At 45.4% G+C, this 11,242-nt stretch overlaps 1 non-coding gene across 1 annotated transcript; it reads right to left on the bottom strand.

Moving 5' to 3' along the window:
- Positions 1–6,784: 6,784 nt before the first annotated feature.
- Positions 6,785–6,858, bottom strand: Trnat-ugu. Its single transcript has one exon. It is a non-coding gene; the product is annotated as a tRNA-Thr (tRNA).
- Positions 6,859–11,242: the final 4,384 nt, after the last annotated feature.

An 11,242-nucleotide genomic window follows, 5' to 3' on the forward strand; every position in this document is an offset into this window, starting at 1 on the left:
AGGGTTCTCCTTTTGTTTTTTAAGCTGAGTAGCAATAGACGGAAATGCATAGAAATCTGTGATTATAATCTACAACTACTGATGTATGGTATCGAATAATTTAATTGCTCCAGAATCAAATGAAGTACCGGTACTTTTCAAAAAGTGGCTAAATGGCCACTTTGCCCCACATGCGAAGCCAATGTGGCCACTTAGTTTCAAGGGATAAAAATCTGTTTTAACAAACAACTTAATACATTTTATTGTAAAACATGATTAGAATTAAATTATTTACACTTTTCACAGATAACCGCCGGAGGTTCGAGTCCTCCCTCGGACATGGGTGTGTGTGTTGCCTTTAGCGTAAGTTAGTTTAAGTAGTGTGTAAGTCTATGGACCGATGAAATGGTTCAAATGGCTCTGAGCACTATGGGACTTAACATTTGAGGTCATCTGTCCCCTAGAACTTAGAACTACTTAAACCTAACTAACCTAAGGACATCACACACATCCATGCCCGATGCAGGATTCGAACCTGCGACCGGAGCAGCAGCGCGGTTCCGGACTGAAGTGCGCAGAACCGCTCGGCCACAACAGCCGGCTAGGGACCGATGACCTCAGCAGTTTGATCCCACAGGAATTCACACACATTTGACACAAATAAAATTCAATCTGCGTTCTTCAACTCCTGTATAGAGTTCGTGAGCCCAGAGGGAATGTAATTGGCACTTAATCTTTGCTTTGAATCTGAAAATTTTTCTTCATTCTAGAAGCAATTTGTGTGTTCACAGTTGTCGTCAAAACGAACTCTTCTAGAATCGGGTTCCTGTTTTCCACACTTTTCTTTTTAGTGCTTTTTTTCTCTTCTTCCGTGTTTTTTCTTTCTACTTTCTTTTCTTCTCTTTCTTGATTTGCTACTTCGAGGTGACTGTTACAAGTACTTGAAAGTAAGTATCGCCAAGCCACTGCTGTTACTTTTTCCTTCTACAAATGTGGACAAAGGCCACCGCTGGGAAGGCCACTTTGCTCACATCAACGACATTACACAGAATGTGAATACTCTCTAATACCATCCCGAAATTTCAATGACTGAAGTAGTATTACGGAGTCAACACAGTCTCGTCAAAAAGACGTAAGTCTCATTTCCTCTCCAGAATAAATACACGAACTGACCACATACGTCATGATGACTAAAATCCACAAAAATTATTATACACTCCTGGAAATGGAAAAAAGAACACATTGACACCGGTGTGTCAGACCCACCATACTTGCTCCGGACACTGCGAGAGGGCTGTACGAGCAATGATCACACGCACGGCACAGCGGACACACCAGGAACCGCGGTGTTGGCCGTCGAATGGCGCTAGCTGCGCAGCATTTGTGCACCGCCGCCGTCAGTGTCAGCCAGTTTGCCGTGGCATACGGAGCTCCATCGCAGTCTTTAACACTGGTAGCATGCCGCGACAGCGTGGACGTGAACCGTATGTGCAGTTGACGGACTTTGAGCGAGGGCGTATAGTGGGCATGCGGGAGGCCGGGTGGACGTACCGCCGAATTGCTCAACACGTGGGGCGTGAGGTTTCCACAGTACATCGATGTTGTCGCCAGTGGTCGGCGGAAGGTGCACGTGCCCGTCGACCTGGGACCGGACCGCAGCGACGCACGGATGCACGCCAAGACCGTAGGATCCTACGCAGTGCCGTAGGGGACCGCACCGCCACTTCCCAGCAAATTAGGGACACTGTTGCTCCTGGGGTATCGGCGAGGGCCATTCGCAACCGTCTCCATGAAGCTGGGCTACGGTCCCGCACACCGTTAGGCCGTCTTCCGCTCACGCCCCAACATCGTGCAGCCCGCCTCCAGTGGTGTCGCGACAGGCGTGAATGGAGGGACGAATGGAGACGTGTCGTCTTCAGCGATGAGAGTCGCTTCTGCCTTGGTGCCAATGATGGTCGTATGCGTGTTTGGCGCCGTGCAGGTGAGCGCCACAATCAGGACTGCATACGACCGACGCACACAGGGCCAACACCCGGCATCATGGTGTGGGGAGCGATCTCCTACACTGGCCGTACACCACTGGTGATCGTCGAGGGGACACTGAATAGTGCAAGGTACATCCAAACCGTCATCGAACCCATCGTTCTACCATTCCTAGACCGACAAGGGAACTTGCTGTTCCAACAGGACAATGCACGTCCGCATGTATCCCGTGCCACCCAACGTGCTCTGGAAGGTGTAAGTCAACTACCCGGGCCAGCAAGATCTCCGGATCTGTCCCCCATGGAGCATGTTTGGGACTGGATGAAGCGTCGTCTCACGCGGTCTGCACGTCCAGCACGAACGCTGGTCCAACTGAGGCGCCAGGTGGAAATGGCATGGCAAGCCGTTCCACAGGACTACATTCAGCATCTCTACGATCGTCTCCATGGGAGAATAGCAGCCTGCATTGCTGCGAAAGGTGGATATACACTGTACTAGTTCCGACATTGTGCATGCTCTGTTGCCTGTGTCTATGTGCCTGTGGTTCTGTCAGTGTGATCATGTGATGTATCTGACCCCAGGAATGTGTCAATAAAGTTTCCCCTTCCTGGGACAATGAATTCACGGTGTTCTTATTTCAATTTCCAGGAGTGTAGCTCTGAGGAGCGGCACAACAAACAGGTTAGACATTAAAGGGAGACTGGGCCCTCCAAGTGGAATAAACTGAAGCATTTCCCCGCCATGCCAGCTTCTGGTGTACCCCAGGAACCCAACGGTCACTTTACACGACAGGGCCACTATGCCTAGCTATTCCCTACACTGAAGTCGAAAACATGGGTATGGTTTTCTTTATAGCGAATCTCGTCATGTTAGATCACCGGTGTTACTATATGCTGATCGGTACCCTGTTCGTCCCAAACTCTCACGATATGCATTTGCAAAGATTATTAAAATAATTTTAAGGAACTGAGGATGTGAAGGATAAAATATGCCACGAAAAAAAGAACAGCCTCTGATGAGGTAAATGAAGCTTATTTTTAGCAGCGGCAACACGTCAAAATGTCACTGCGAAGAAGTTTGAAAGTGCGAGTGCACTGCGAGTACTACATCCCAACACAGTTCAGCCTTTTGACATTCCGCGTGACAATCACTTTCTAAATCGATTAGAGTTCTCCAAATTATGTCTGCAGAAACTGCATATGACGTATCTACACAAGATTTTACCATTTAGAAACGACAGTCTAATCACAGCAGTTTGCAGTTCAGATTAGTCGAAAATCAAGTTGACTGAGAGAACTGGATAAATAACGGCCTCAGACTGTCAGCGTAACGTTCGGCCATTCAAGAATTACGTCGTTGCTCCTTGCTTCATTCAGGTGACTATAAAAGGCTGTATACAGATTCTAACAGATATGCTGCAAGAGTTATTGGTGGACATGTCACTGAACGTGAGGCAATCCATGTAATTCCATCATTGTGAATGCTTTGCCCGTTCCACACAAACAACTGCAGACCTTAACAGAACACTTTCGAGAGCCTTCGATCAGTAGTTCGTGAAACACAAAACGGTCTTCGCGCTTATAGGATGCCGCATCATGCGTCAAGTCTTTATGAATTTACTCCTTAGCACTAAGACACTCGAGGCAACTTAGCTACGAGAACTTTTGCCATAGAGACGTTTACAAAATCGCGTTTTAGACACGCTAAAAAGCTGCACGCGGAGTACAGAAACTGTCCGGGATCACCTCACACCGAGTCTACTGAAGGAGTACGTACAAAGGCAATAAAAAAACGAAAGGAAAATATTCGTCTTGGTCACAGGTCAAATTGGCAAAACGAAAACCCGACAGTAACCGGTTTGTCAACTAGTAATAAGTATACGAACTGTGCATTAGTTACGTGTTTACTTAGATTTGGTACCTATGTTTGTGGGATCTCTTCTCCTGACGGCGGGCAATAGTTGGCTGTGGTGTTATCTTGCTAGCATTTGAGAAACTTTCAAACAAGTTACATCGCTGAACTCTTCGGAGTCTCTTTCCATTGCCACAGAAAAAAGGATATACTTCCGTTAAAAAGGTCAGTGCCTTACTTCGGCAGTCACGAACGTTAATAAATACTTGCGGCGATCAGTAATTTTGTCACATTATCAATTACAACTTACTGAAAACCGCACCTTGACATACACTGACTAAGATAATTGAAGAAAGCAAGAGGCGACGCGGAAGTGGAATGAATCTTCACTGACAGAGATGGTCTGTGACGCTATTTCAGTGAGTGTTGTTGTTGTGATCTTCAGTCCAACGACTGGTTTGATGCAGCTCTCTACACTACCCTATCCTCTGCAAACCACTTCATCCGTGAGCAACTACTGTAGCCTACATTCTTCTGAATGTGCTTGCTGTATTCATCTTCTGGTCTCCTTCTACGAGTTTTACGCCCCCTCCCCCCATGCTTCCCTCCAGCACTAATTTGGTGATCCCTTGATGTCTGAGAATGTGTGCTACCAACCGAATCCTTCAAGGCAGGCTGTGCCACAAATTTCTTTTCTCCCCAGTTTTATTCAGTGCCTCCTCATTAGTTACTGATCTACCCACCTAATCTTCAGCTTCAGTATTCTTCGTTAGCACCAAATTTCAAAAGATTCTATTCTATTCTTATCTAAACTGTTTATCGTCCATGTTTCACTGCCACACATGGCTACTCTCCATACAAATACTTTCAGAAAATACTTCCTGACACTTAAGTCCATACTCGATGTTAAAAAATGTCTCTTCTTCAGAAAAACTTTTCTTGCCATTGCCAGCCTACATTTTATACCCTCGGTACTTCGAGCATCATGTTTCTTCGCAGTCCGAATAGCAAAACTCATCTATTACTTTCAGTGTCTCATTTCCAAATCTAGTTCTCTCAGCGTCACCTGACTGAATTCGACTACATTCCATTATCCTCGTTTCGCTTTTGTTGCTGTTCAGCTTATATCATAGTTTCAAGACACTGTCCGTTTCGTTCAGCTGCTCTTCGACGTACTTTGCTATAGCTGACAGAATTACTATATCATTGGCAAACCTCCAAGTTCCTGTTTTTTCCTATTCCAAATTATTCTTTTGTTTCCTTTACTGCTGTTTCAGTGATCACAAATTTCAATGAGATTTACAAAGAACTTGGCAGTGTGAGTTCACTTTGTAACACGCCCAGCGGTACAAATGGTGGCGGTCCCTCGAACTGGTTGTCGCTTCTTCATCGTGCGTCCTGTCCACACCACGTATCTGATAATTTCGCGTCGGTCGTATTGTTCTGCCTCACACTGCTGCTGGTTTGCTTGAAACTATGAACCTAAATATGCAAGCGGGTTTAGGGGAGCCAATCAACATCAAACACAACGCTGTCCTTCATCTGGTATGAACAACTATATTCTGAAACGATAAGTAGAATAGCAGATTGCACTGTTTACACTCTAAGCCGTAAATGTTGATGCCAATTTCTAGATGATTATCCGTCCACAATATCACTTGGACGAGCGTACGCGTAACCGACGCGACGCGGGTGATTGTTAATGATGAGGAAGCCTACTGATCGAACGAAAGTTCTTACGCTCGTCACGCGTACACAGATATTTTGTACCAGTCCTCGTTGAAACTAGTAACGATATAACACTGTTTATAGAGTTAATTTTTCTCAGTTGTCATTTGTACGAGCGTGCGCGTAACCGTCGCGGCGCGACTGATTGTTGGTGATGCGGAAACGCGATGACCGAACGCACGTTCTCACGCTCTCTTCAAGACACTGACTGGCACTTGATTGCACTTTTTAGTGGTAACTAATTTATACTGATTCACATTAGTTCATTCTGGGAGCCGGAACACGGCGCGGATGTTTGATGCTGCACGGTACGACACGCAACGAGCGGATACACAAAAACGTTATCGGCGGCACTGTTCATATTTAATTACTTCTTTGCGCGCTTTTCACTGAAACCAGTTCTATATCTCATTACTTCACTGCAATAGCATTTGTAGCAACACTTAAACTTCCATAACAACGCCTTTTACGTGCAGAGCTACCGACAGGACAACATAACAGCTCCGTGTCCTGTGCTCGACTCTCCAGACGCTGCCACCCGCCAAGATACTCCGCAACCAAGCCACCGATATGACAATGCGCATACAACTTCTCAGTACGATGTTCTATCCTTTTTTGCTTGAATGAATGCACTGATTCGTTTTGGAACCGTGTCACAAAGGCGTTGCATCCTCTCCTGAGGTAAGCTGACCCACGAGCGTTGTAACTTGTCCTTCACATTCTGAACACTGGCACTGGGATGAAATTCATATCCGGTCCCGCACATATTCTATCAGAGGCAGAGCCTGGGATTTTTCTGGCCACAGGACTACTTCAGCATAGCGCAGACAGTTCATAGAGACACGTGTCATGTCTAGACGAGCATTACCATATTGAATACTGACACCATGACATATGAGGACGCAGGATGTTTGTGACGTATCGTTGTGCCGTCAGACTCACCTGAATCACTACCAGTCGTGACTTAAAGTCATGCCCGCTAGGACTACCACCTCTCTCCCTTTCACTGGAAGTGCGGGATCTCTCTGCAGTCCGACACCATACTCACTGACGATGGCCATCCAGGATGGTGGATAAAGCGAATCACCACTGAACACAACTCGATGCTTTTCATCAGCAGTCCATGCTTTCCGGTCACGACACGACTCCAAACTCAGCCGGTTATGAAATTATAATTAAATCGAAATCCTTAGCTGCCGACAGGTGTTGTTGATATACATCAATGGGGACAGCTGAAAAGTTGTGCCCCCACCGGGAGTCGAACCCGGGATCTCCTGATTACATGGCAGACGCTCTATCCATCTGAGCCACCGGGGCACGGAGGATAGTGCGACTGCATGAACTTATCCCTTGCACGTCTCCCGCGAGACCCACATTCCCAACTATCCACAACCTACATTTGTAGTACTCCTAATAGATATTTGCCCATTCACTCTATTAGGAGTACTGCAAATGTAGGTTGTGGACAGTTGGGAATTTGGCTCTCGCGAGAGGCGTGCAAGGGATAAGTCCCTGCAGTCGCACTATCCTCTGTGCCCCCAGTGGTTCAGATGGATAGAGCGTCTGCCATGTAAGCAGGAGATCCCGTGTTCGAGTTCCGATAGGGGCATACATTTTCAGCTGTCCCCATTGATGTGTATCAACAACACCTGTTGGCAGCTAAGGGTTTCGATTTAATTATCATTTCATTCTAGAGAAGCTGCACGTTCATCGATGGTATCTGTTCTTTCGGGAAGAGATACCATATTCATTCAGCCGGTTATGTTGTGGTGTTAATGTCAGCCTAAACATGGGAGCGTAATTCCCTAACCCGGCAGCTGCTGGTCTCCAGGTGACGATACGGGATTACAGAATGTCGCAGAGAGTCTATTGCCTGGTCATGAATGGCAAGGCGTAGATGTGAAGGGGTCAGCACGTTACTGATGCACACTACGGCGATCCTCCCTAGTGCTGGTCAGACGTGGTATGACTGCCCTCAAGTTCCAGCGCAGTCCACCGTAGGACCACTGTCACTTCCGAATGTCCCACAAATCTGGGTATTGTACCACTCGAGCAGTCGGCCAAATGTAGGCTCACAAGGAGCCCCCCTTGAAACTCTGTTCGTTGTTGATAACGCTGTCTCAATCAAGTACACAGCATTTTGCGTCCTTCACACTGATCATTCAATATCTAACGTTCACTCCCCTTATATACCCTGACTGGAAACACGAGAAAGACTAACGCATTCTGGTGGTCGTTGTACTATCACAGGAAATGCAACTCTAATAATTTACGTACCCACAGATGGTGTATACCTGTATGTAGTTTCGTTAACATCCGATAATGTATCTAATACTGTACTCTTTTTTGTCAGGCAGTATATTTACTTCTTGTGGACATATGAATGGTGGCCTGCCTTAGCTGACTCTCGCTGTGTATGTTTGCGTGCTTATCAATTTGTAATATTTCACAGGACGACCTTCGTGACGGGGTCTTAAGTGGGTTGCACTGCCATTTCTCTCGTAAGCTGGTTCCTATATTGGAATTGCCGACGGAATAATTTCTTGCTCCAGCAGCGTGAACCTCGTTTGTTTCTATACTACAGCATCATGATATGGATGATCACATATGCAGAATCCGGAGGTACGACAGAGGCCGTTCGAGATGGTTGTCTTGCCCAGACTGACAACTCATCCTTTTCGTGTCTGCCATGCTGTGTGTAAACACAAGGGCGAGAAACTCGTCCCGTGAAGCACCCTAGTCCAACTAGCGCGTAGAGTAAACGTACCTGACCCGTGTATAGGCGAGAAACAGTGCAACAGATCAGTCATCAGTTACATCCTGGTAAAGAGACACAAATACAAGAGTCAGTGAGCAGAGGTATCATTCTGCACCCCTCCTTGCTATGGGGTGCAGGCGGGATCTCTCATATCAGCACCTCTGCTCACCGTATGCAGTCTCGCACACAAGTTGAAGCATAGAAAAATGGTGACTGAACTTATCGATTGAGATACGCGACGGAAACCGCAGAGGCGATACGTGTCGTTTGCTATCAGGGCATCATTCAGGAAGCTGGTTTAGGCACTCTAGTGCAGGGAATCAAATGGTACCTCAAATCCATACTTTACAGTATAATCTCTGTCACTACTATTATTCACATTTGCTTGACTAGTCCGAGACTTAAGAAATAGTCCTTGAATCGGCAAAATTCTTGAATGCAGAATTTTCAAGCCAAATATTTGACAGAGATTTCGAAAGTTGGGTTCGGAAATAGTCGTGCACTCAAGTGCATGTCTTTAAACACGACAGAATGTTTGAGGTAAACAGACTTGAAGAGCCTACGAAAACAAGACTCTGTTATGCGGAGGTTTTGAATTCGTGACTTTGTTTAGCAGAAAGCGAGAATGGAGAGATATGACCAGGTCCCGTTTTAGCACGACCGACGAGACGGAGGTATTAATGAAGGAACTGTGCAGTATTCCCCAAGATTTGAATTTTTCTGCCTATATTTCTGAAGACAGAACCGCAGCCTGAGACTGGAGACTTTTAATGTGGTAATTTGAATTGATTTTCATAGAATATTAAACTTTCTGTAAAAAAGAAGTATGATCTAGTAGCGTCGGATTTCAGCAAATAAATTGAGAAACCTATGGAATACCCCTTGCGTTAACTGACTGATATTTGAGAAGAAGAAGAAAGGAGGGAGGGAATTTAGAGTTTAGTTTTCCGTGGACGGTGCGACTATTATATCTGCGCAAAAACTAAAGTTGTACTGGAATCTATGTCTACAGATATGTCATGCGAATCCTTGTGAATTGCATTCCAGAGGATATTTTTCGCTGTAACACATACTAACTGTCCTTCTTGTTCACAGGTGGAGCTTACTATACTCAATAACAATACTCGTTAGATGAACTGTACTCAGTAGACGAACTATACTCAATAGATGAACTATACTCAGTTGATGAATTTTTAGATATGAAGTAGGAACTGTGAAAAAAATTCGTGTAAAGAAAATTTACGTTAAACTGACACGTTACACATCGTTACGAAATGTCGTGTTAATGTAATGTAACTCGCGAGATATTAGGTGCCTTCCCTCGACCACCCATAGTTTAAAATCTTTCAGTGTTACTGCAACTCACTTTCGCCGATCAAAACAGCCTGTGACCGTTCGCATCAACCTTTTTTTTGTATGTGCACAATGTCCCACACTCTTGAGCAGTATTGAAGTACACACGTAAAAGCTTGTTTAGGTGATCTATTTCGTGGACATCAGGCAATTCCCCAACGACGTAGCGTGCCATTTTCTTTCTCCTTCACCTGAGCCTATGCGGTGTTATGTTCCATATCTCTAGAGAATGTGACTCCAAAATATCTGTTATGGCGTCCTATAGTCAGAGGATATCATACTTTACGGTTGGAATGTGTGCAGCTTTGCATTTTTCTACGTTAAGAGCAAACTGGCAGGATTTTAGCTATAACCATAATTACGGAATACTCCCCCCCCCCCCTCCCTTCCCCGGATTTCTACTCAAACGATTTAGGGATAACTCGATAAATCTGAATCAGGATGATTACTCGGAATGTGAGCCCTGTTTCTCCCGAATGTGAGGCCACTACCAGTAGCATTGTTCCAAATCACTCGGTGAATTGATCAATTCACTTTGTTTCCTTCCACTGTAAACTACTGAATATATTCTTTAATATTGACTTGTTTTTCAAGTAAAAGTAAGCTCGCCAGACAAAACTTTAGTCACAGTATTAAAAGAACACATTGGTGGCTTTACAGCGAGTAACCTTCCATGGCTGATGTAAGTTCATCAGAGACAAGGGTATCGTAAGGAGTGCCCCAGTGAAGTGCTATAGGACCGCTGTAATTTTCTATGTACACAAGTGATCAGACGGGCAGGGTGGGTAGTAATCTGCGGCTGATTTCTGATACTGCTGTGATGTATGGGAAGGTGTAGTTGTTGAGTGACTGCAGGAGGGTACAAGACGACTTACATAAAGTTTCTAGTTGGTGTGAATGGCAGATAGTTCTAAATGTAGAAAAATGTAAGTTAACCCAGTTGAGTAGGAAAAACAAACCAGTAATGTTGGAATACAGAATTAGTAGTGTGATGCTTCGCAGAGTCACGTCGATTAAATGTCTAGGCGTTACGTTGCAAAGCCATATCAAACAGAACGAGCACGTAAGGCCTGCAGCAGGGAAGGCGAATGGTCGACTCCAGTTTATTCGGAGAATTTTGCATAAGTGTGGTTCATCTGTAAAGGAGACCGAATACAAGGCACTACTGCGACCCACTGTTCGCGACTCTGGCCGGGGATGCATAACTGTGGAATGAGAGAAAGAACCTGATTCAGCAGGAGGGCGGCGTTCTGTCAAGTTGATAATAGTGCCTTCGGGAGATAACCATTCCCAACTTCTGAAAGAACATGATTAGGCCACAGAAGTAACGAGTAGCCTCTGGCACAGTTCCTAACTTTCTGAATCTGGGAGGCGAGGCTAGCTGCTGAGCGCGAAAAACACCAATTGGTAAAAGCTACATATGACGTCATGAGGCAGATCACGTAGACGTAAGTTGTTTAGAGAACAGAGGAGATTAGAGAAATTATTGGAGCTTTCCACACGACGCGCTTTCTTGGTGGGATTTCATCTGCAGGTGCTATTACGCCATTGGCGGACAGATCATTTAATAATGACTGGTGTTCCTCTTGT

Source organism: Schistocerca americana, chromosome 4, assembly GCF_021461395.2.
Source record: "Schistocerca americana isolate TAMUIC-IGC-003095 chromosome 4, iqSchAmer2.1, whole genome shotgun sequence".
Lineage (NCBI taxonomy): Eukaryota > Metazoa > Arthropoda > Insecta > Orthoptera > Acrididae > Schistocerca > Schistocerca americana.